The 9,083-nt window shown below is 45.1% G+C and overlaps 1 pseudogene; it reads right to left on the bottom strand.

Annotated features, from left to right (window-relative positions):
• Positions 1 to 5,874: 5,874 nt before the first annotated feature.
• Positions 5,875 to 5,993, bottom strand: LOC145416591 (5S ribosomal RNA; annotated as a pseudogene).
• Positions 5,994 to 9,083: the final 3,090 nt, after the last annotated feature.

The raw sequence follows: 9,083 nt of genomic DNA, 5'->3' as shown, positions 1-9,083 counted from the left end.
ACTTTTTTGCATTAAACTAACCCAAACCTAACCTAACCTAACCTAGGGCCTGACATAGACCGAGTACACAAGCCTGCACCAGCCAATGTGGCGCAACATTCATCCGTTACTGAGCGACAGCCTAACCTAAGCCACTATATGACTACCCCTACAAAATTTGCTCCCCCAACTCAAACTAGGTTTAAAAGGTAAGTCTTAGTTAGAATAGTTCAGGGACGTAATATAATGAAAATTGGTAACGTTGGTTACTTCTAAAGTTATACCCAAAAAACAAACTGGAGGAATATGAAGTGAATTGGTAAGGTCCTTCTACTGGTACAAGTGTATGTTTAACTGGATAATTGCTAGCTACACCACACAAAACTTTACAGCATCTTAAAAATTATTTGAAAGAGAATGAAACATTAAAACAAACTTGATCCAAATAAGCATACCGGGTAATTCATACAAATGGGTGTGGTGATTCCACCTGCATTATAACAAACCCACAATCTCAAGTAATTTTGGTACATATGCAACACAGATAGTTAACTAATGAGTTGTGACTGCATGAAGTGATTGGAAAACGACAAAATAAACCTATTTTTGGGTAGTTAAGGAAGCGGCCAGGCCACCCGCGGCAGTGTTTACCGATGGTCTCTCTGACTGCCAGCATTGTTTACCAACCGTCTCTCTGACTGGATGCATCAGTGTATCCCGTGTCAAAGCGATGGCAAATTTAATGATTTAATCAAACCTAACCCAGCCAAACCTAACCTAATCCAAGTTAACCTCACTTGCATTTGACAGCCAGCTTTCACATATAAAAATGCGCGTCATGAATGTTAAATACGGTCAGCTGCTGGTACACGGCGAAACATTAACGCTTTTCTAAAACCTCATTTGTAGCTTTTAGAGGCAGGTTTATAAAAATCCCCAGTAGCTGTGGTAATCCAGGAATAATAATCGGTCAAATTTTACACGTTGCCTTCATCCGATTTTTGACTTCATTAACATTTTCCAGTAGAATTGGTCATTCTAAGAATCTTTTCTTCTATGACATTTCTCTCACAAGTTGATAATAAACGAGTTAAACGCGACATACTTCCGCCAATCACAATGACAGGTGGTATTTTTTCGTACTTCCACCCAACTCACTGACAACAAAAGTGGCTAACTCACCTTATACTTTACGCAATTCTAAGCATTTTTTCTTCTATGACACTTCTGTCTTAAATCAACCGTTGATGAGTCGTGCAATTTATTACACTTATTATTTTCTATGGGAGAAAAATTTTCCCTGCCGTGGTCGGACAGTTCTGTGTGTTCGTTGGTGCGTGTTATGTGTGTGGGTGGATAAAGCGCATGCGTGGCACATGAATCAGCCAATCAGAAAGTAGAATTTCAAATGCCCCACGCTAGGGCCCGCAAGATTTGCAACTCAGTTCGTCTCCAACCATGGACTGGGAAGCCTGCAAAATTTATTACTTCACTACTATTTCACAGTTCTACCAGGAAGAAGATAAAACTGTAGCCTTTGTGCAATTGCATGGTGTTTTACCTTCAACAGGAACAAAGTACCCAAATCAAGGCAAAAGTCTCATTTTACGTGAGGATCAGAAAGTGTTGCACTGCCGCCCGTCACCAGTTGCTGTTACAGCTACAGACGACTCTTCAGATGCAGACGAGGAACTGTAAACTGCTAGGTAAATGCATTATTTCTTATTTACACCCAGTTAGGTTACGTTAAATGAGGTTTGGTTAATGTCATGGGGGGTCTGGGGGGCAAAGCCCCCCAGTTAGGAAACACGAACTCCCTAAGAAGCTTAAAATTATTTTCTTCCGAAGGATTTTAGTGTTTTTTGTTTGATTTTGATAACAGTTCCAGTAGGAAATCACTCGCTTTTGCGTTTTTCCCCCACCCAAAACCCCGGTTTCCCACAGGTCCCCCAGTATTCTTAGGGGGGGGGGAAGAACCGCAAAAAAAATACGTTTCACGTGATAAAAGGCATCCAACCTGAGTGTTTTCTGTTGTTTTTGGTGTGATTTTTGTTGATTTTGACCGGTCCTTTCCACCGTAAGTCGCTAGTGTCGTTCAACAAAAACTAGCGACTTGCGATAGAAACGAAGGTCAAAATCGATAGAATTACACCACAAACAACAGGAAACACTCAGGCTGGATGAAAAAATCGGATGAGGGCAACGTGTAAAAATTGACCTAATAATCAACCTGTGAAACATTCACTAGAAAATATGGAAAGGCCGCGGCCGTTTGGTAAAGAATGAATCAGTTGTGTATACATTTGTAATTTAGCACATCTGACATGGCTAACACAGTAACTTACTGGTGGAGTCTATCATTGAAGGACGCAGTGAACACCCTCCACACGATCGTCCTGACGGGGAAATGATCAAGTACACCTCGGTGCTCGGGCCTCGGCTCACCAATAATTACAGACAGCTGACGCCACAAGACAAACAACAATCACACCACTGATGCTGACTCCGCCATCTTTCCACTCCATTTATCGCTTGTGCTGTATAGATTTACCATCAGAACTTGGCAAAAGTTACATACATTCCTAAGCACCATGTTAATATCTTTGAACGCATACTTTAAAATATTTAGATTTCAAGTGCTCTTAAGTACGTGACCTCTTGAACAGGATTATTGTTCAGAAAGACGGCGGCCATATTGCTTCATAATTCAATGCTGCCCTTTAGTTAGGAAGTATCAATGATGTGTCTGTGCCACACGCCCGCCGCGGACGTGTGATTTTGGCGATCATATAAATACTTTATTTCCACTAAGCAGTGATTATTAATAAAGAGACACTTTTTTGGTTATAATACAAAAACATATATGGGTTATGATTTTTTTTTCTGCCTAGTTCATCGAATTATATTGGGTACAATTAGCCAATGAGTATAAAACAACGCCATAGGTCTTACCCTTTATGGCACTATCCATGTTATGAAACCGAATGTCCAGATTGATAAAGGCCGGAAGAAACATGGAAATATCTACAAGAGAATGTGAACAGAAGAGAAGAGGACATGGAGAGAAAGACTGAAGATAAATGGGCCCATTTTAGAGGCCTCATTCATGCAGGGATACTGTGGAAGAATCTTCCCGCCCCACCCCGTGGAGCAGTACTCTTATAGAATTAGTTAAATATCCGCACGGCAAGGTGAGCCAGACACCACCACCCCAGGAGGAGAGTACGGGGGGGCGGGCGATAACAACCCCACTAGGGGGTGACAGGGAGGCTGGTTTACCTGTCACATCTAGCAGTCAAGAGCGTCATATGTCCCTCGCGCCCCAATGCCCTACTTCTCCACAGCCAGACCACCCGGCAGCGTGCAGGAAAACGACACTACACTCAAGCAGAGGGAACTCTCACCAGAATCAGGGTGGGACTTGCATAGACAAGCTCCCAAGCAGACCCTCGAACACCGAGTCCCCTGGACCGGTCTCCTTTTTGACAGAGGATTCAGGAGGAGCCTCAAGGGTTGCTATCCCCCAGAAGGAGCAGCAGACATGCCAGAGCGCCGCCTCCTCTGCACCCGACCCCAGCCCCGGGCCTCCCCAGGTCCTCTCCCAGAACCCCAATAACAACGAAGGGCCGGCGCCGAGCTGTGCGCCTGTTGGCCCTCTTTGGCCCCAGCCCCAAGAGCCCGGCCTCCTATCAGGCCATAGCGACTAGAGAGCCGCCCTACACACCACCGGCCCACTCTTCTCTGACTCGTGGCAACCCAATGGACCACCTGCATCTATACTACTCACCGGGCAGCCCCCCTCCCACGCCAGGCCGCCACTTGGAACTCCCGTCATAGCGGGCCCTGTCCTCCTCTCTGTCAGAAACTGTGAGTAATAAATCCTCCCTTTACATTCCCCCAGTGTGACCAGCCCCGCCCCACAGTGAATCCTCCCTGTGATCCCCCGCAAATAACGTGTGATCTTTCCCCAGTATGCTCACCCCCTGTGCATTCTAGTGTACCCTATTACTCAAAGTGCTATTACATGGAGTACTCAGCACACCTGAACGAGTTGGTTCCTCCCCCCAACTGTGACCAATATTCCCCCAGTGTCACCTCCCCCACAGGACAACAGACGTCAGTGTAACCGCACCTGTGGACTCGCACTAAATCCCCCCCCCTTCCCTCCACTCCCACGAGAGTACACGCACCCTAGCCTCATCAAATCCCCCTCGGGTGACTGCCAGTGTGAGACCATATACATATATACTCTCTTGTATGTGACGCGGCATAGACTAAGTTAGCTAGGGCTTCGTCTATGTGACGCGAATATATTATATTAGCTAGGCTTTCGTCTCTGTGACGCGGACACCTAGGCTTAAGGTTGAGTATATATCTATATTATCATCTCAGTTTTGCTGGAGACACTAAGCCCTGTTGTATATGTATGTGTCACATGTCATGTGCCTGAATATTTCTGTGGAATACTTGTTGTGATACTGGATGGACATATTGTAAAATCAGTCAGGTGCGATCCCATATTAGACAAGCTGAACTAGGAACTGAGAGTGATCCTTGTAACTGCTATTGTATCCACCCAGCTTTGATCATGGAATAGTGTATGTGTGTATTTTTAGTAAATATATAAGTGTACTCTTGAACCCAAGGTGTTTGTGTTTTTCCCTTCCTGGCTGACCCTGACCCGGTCTGGAACAAAGAACCCCACATTGCACCATACCTAGGACCGAGAAGTCGGAACCTAGAATACGCTGCATAACATTTAGCAACAAGATATATTTCTTACTTGTGAAATGTAATGCCATCTCTCTCTGATGAATTCCCTCATCCTTTGCATCCAGAAGCAACACACCTGACCGTGGCACTCTATATTACAGAATCATCAGCTGTTTTTAACCCCTTAACTGCGGGGCATCACTTTCATGATGCTCGGGCGCAATGGATCATACCGCGGGCGTCACTTTTGTGATTCTGTGTTATTTTGAATTATCCCGGGCTTACAAGTGGTGGCTTGTATCATCTATCATTACTGCCAATGTCCAACACTAGTCAGCACTCCAAATCTCATCTGTACTCCCATCCATTGTTGACAATTTAGCCATTTTTCCCCATTCCTGACTCCCCTCCCTACCTCCCCTACATTACTCTGTCCTCTCACCTCCCTGGCCGCGCTGCGCTAAAGTAAATTTCCCCCGGAATTATCCACTGATTTCATCCATTGAAATAAGCCCTATGCCCTATTCTTATACAAAATAATATATACCAAAAAGAAATAAGGTAAGTGATAGTGCTATACACCTTGATTTGGCTAATTATCACCTGACAACACCTCACATGCACTCGTTTGCTAATTTCCCACGGAAATTTCCCCTTTGAAATATGCCGTATAATCTATTCTCGTAAAAAAAAATTATATAAGAAAGGAAGGGAGAAGCCAAAGTGACATTTACATTCACCTGGAACTACCTACTTTTTTCTGTATTTTCGAGATTTCCTACTAATCATTTTTTAGCATGTACTGCTACTGTCCACCAATAGTACGCACTCCTAATCTCATCTGTACTCCCATCCGTTGTTGACAATTTAGCCATTTTCCCCTGTTCTTGACTCCCTTCCCTACCTCCCCTCCAGTACCCTCTCACCCCTCCCTACCTCACCTCCTTTACCCTTTCCTATCGCCTGCCCTGCCGTGCTGCGCTAAGCAAATCTCCCCCGGATTTTTCCACAGATTTCATCCATTGAAATAAGCCCTATGCCCTATACTTACACAAAATAATATATCCCATCCATCCATTGCCAGATGCCATGTATCCCAAACGGGGTGGCCAAGGGCTTAGAGTTAGTTGTTTTACAGGGAGGGGCACTAATCCTCCACCAACCCCACTTGACACGTAGGGATGCCAACAGCATCTGGTGTTCCCAGGCGGTCACCCATCCAAGTACTAACCAGACCCAGCGTTGCTTAACTTTGCTGATCGGACGGAAAGCGGCGTACTCAACGTCGTATACCAAAAAAAATAAGGTAAGTGATAGTGGTATACACCAGGAATTGGCTAATTATCACCTGACAACACCTCACATGCATTCATTCACTAAATTCCCACGGTAATTTCCCCTTTGAATTATGCCTTGTAATCTATTTCTGTAATAAAAATATATATCAGAAAGGAAGGGAGAAGCCTAAGTGACATTTACATTCACCTGGAACTACCTATTTCTTTATGTATTGCCGAGATTTTCTACCAATAATTTCTTAGCATGTAAGTTAGCAGCTGTCAGCCCCATTGTCACTGTCAACCCTTGCCTTCTCAGATAAGCCGTGCCATTTAGTTCCTTGTCCTCCTCTGTGGTCAAAACATGTTGCACTCGCGCCCCGCCATTTCTGCCACTTCTACGCCCATTGCAAAGGGCCCTGTGACCTCTACACCCAGAAAAACTCGTGGGGGAAACAGGAATGGACTAAGTGACTCTGCAGTGGAACGTGAACTTTATTTTTTTTTATGTGAGGAAGAAGGAACCAAAGGCAATGAGACTGCAATACTGTTCCCTCCAAGAGAAAAACAAAATATAAGAGAGAGCCAAATTCAAGATCCATTCATTTTGAGATGCCTGGACACACTGCATTTGAAAGACTGGAGATCATAGGAAGCAGGAAATACAGACAGAGGGAGATAGTTCCAGAGTTGACCTGTTGCATAAATGAAGGACTGGGAGTAACGGTTGACTCTTGCATTAGAAAGTTGGACAGAAAAGGGGTGAGAGTTTGCTGTTAGACGGGTGCTACGCGCCCGTCGTAGAAGTGGAGGAATGCATGCAGACAGTTCAGAGGAACAGTGACCATTGAAGTAGCGACAGAAAAGAGATAAAGATGCAACACTGCGGTGAAGAGACAGAGGTTGAAGGGAGTCAGTAAGAGGGGGAGGGTTAATGAGACGAAAAGCCCCCCCATACATGAGAGTTGTACTCCACACAGGGGCGGATAAAACCCCTGTATAGAGTCAACAATTGTGCAGGGGTAAAGAAGGAAAGGAGTCGGCTTAGCACACCCAATCGTTTGGAAGCAGATTTTACAAGAGATGTAATATGATCTTTCCAAGACAAGTCCCGAGCAAATGAAACCCCAAGCATGTTCAACGATGATGCAGGATTACTTTGAGTATTATTAAACATAAGTGGGTATACCTGTGGAAGATTTTGTCGGGTTGATAGGTGCAAAAACTGAGTCTTTGATGCATTAAAAACAATCAGATTATTTTTACCCCAGTCAGAGATACGAGCCAAGTCAGACATTAGGTGTGCCATAGCCTCATCCCTTGCCTGTTGAAGTAACTGCTGAGATGGACGTTGTGGGAATCGAATGGAAAGGTGAAAGGTGGAGTCATCAGCGTATGAGTGGATAGGGTTAGATGTATAGCTGAGAAGGTCATTGATGAATAAAAGGAAGAGAGTTGATGATAGGACAGAGCCCTGTGGGACACCACTGTTAATAGATCTAGGAGAAGAACGATACCCGTCTACAACAGCGGCTATAGAACCACCAGAAAGGAAGCTAGAGATGAAGGCACAGATAGAAGGATAGAAACCGTAAGAGGGCGGTTTGGAAATTAAAGGTTTGTGCCAGACTTGATCGAAAGCCTTTGAGATGTCAAGTGCAATGGCAAAGCTTTCGCCAAAGTCCCGAAAGGAGGATGATCAGGAGTCTGAAAGGTAGGTGAGAAGATCGCCAGTGGAGCGTCCCTGATGGAACCCATACTGACGATCAGAAAGAAGGTTGTGATAGGAAAGATGCTTTAAAATTTTGCTATTAAGAATTGACTCGAAAACTTTTGAGATACATGGTGTTAAAGCAATTGGACGATAGTTAGAGGGTTGGGAATGGTCACCCTTCTTTGGGACTGGCTGAATGAGAGCAAACTTCCAGCAAGAAGGAAAAGCACAAGTTGATAGACAAAGGCAAAAGAGTTTGCCTTGGCAGGGTGTAAGCACAGTTCTTGAGAACAACAGGAGGGACTCCATCAGGCCCATATGCCTTATTAGTACTGAGGCCAGCAATAGCAGAAAATACATCAGCCGAAGACATTTTAATGTTAGCCATGAGGAAGTCAGAGGGGGGAAGTGAGGGAGGAACAGCACCGGAATCGTCTAAGGTGGAGTTGGAGGAGAAAGTCTGAGCGAAGAGATCTGCTTTATCAGTAGAAGAAATAGCTACAGAGCCATCACAGTAGAAAAGAGGAGGGAAGGATGATGAGGTAAAGTCGTTAGAAAGGTTTTCGGCAAGGTGCCAGAAGGAGTGGGAAGAGTTCGAGTTAGAGAGTTGAGAGCATTTTGTATGGATGAAATTATTTTTAGCAGAGCGAAGAACAGACTTACCACGATTCCGGGCAGAAATGTATAAAAGATGTGATTCAGGGGTGGGTTGGCTCCGGTACCTTTTATAGACCCTCTCCTTGTTGCGGACAACATTAGAACAAGCGTGATTAAACCAAGGCTTTCGTGCATTAGTCAAAGGATATGAGAAAGGAATGTATGCTTCCATGCCCGAGAGAATAACCTCCATAATGCGCAAGGCACACCCAGATGGCTCCCGGACATGGAAGCAATAATCATTCCAGGGAAAATCAAAGAAGTACTGCCTGAGGGCCTCCCAATCCGCCGCTCCAAAGTGCCAGAGACGACTTTTTTTTGGAGGGTCCGTGGGCCGTACCGGAGCGATAGGACAGGTTAAGGTGATAAGGTTGTGATCGGAGGAGCCCAACGGAGAGAAAAGATTAACAGTGTAAGCAGAAGGATTAGTTGTAAGGAAGAGATCAAGTATGTTGGAGCTCTCTCCAAGGCGGTGATTCGTGTGATGAGCCGGGTGAGGAAATCGTGCCAGAAACTACTAGTACGAGTGCTTCAGTGTCCCAAGTTATCCCTAGCTCCAAGGGAAAGGAGCCATTAGTGCAGCAAGGGAAAGAATTTGGGAAGGGAATGAAAAAGCGGCGGGTTAGCCCTGGAACAATGGCCCCACGTGACCCAGCCCGCCATGAGTCCCGAGGTGATTCACCTTCCTGTTCCCCAAGCCCCACTTCACTCATTTCTTCTTCCTCTGCTGAATTTTCTCCGGA

This window comes from Coenobita brevimanus, chromosome 106, assembly GCF_032717465.1.
Source record: "Coenobita brevimanus isolate Jiangsu-jjx chromosome 106, ASM3271746v2, whole genome shotgun sequence".
Classification (NCBI taxonomy): domain Eukaryota; kingdom Metazoa; phylum Arthropoda; class Malacostraca; order Decapoda; family Coenobitidae; genus Coenobita; species Coenobita brevimanus.
Note: the sequence above shows the minus strand (reverse complement) of the source record. Positions and strands in the feature narration are given on the sequence as shown.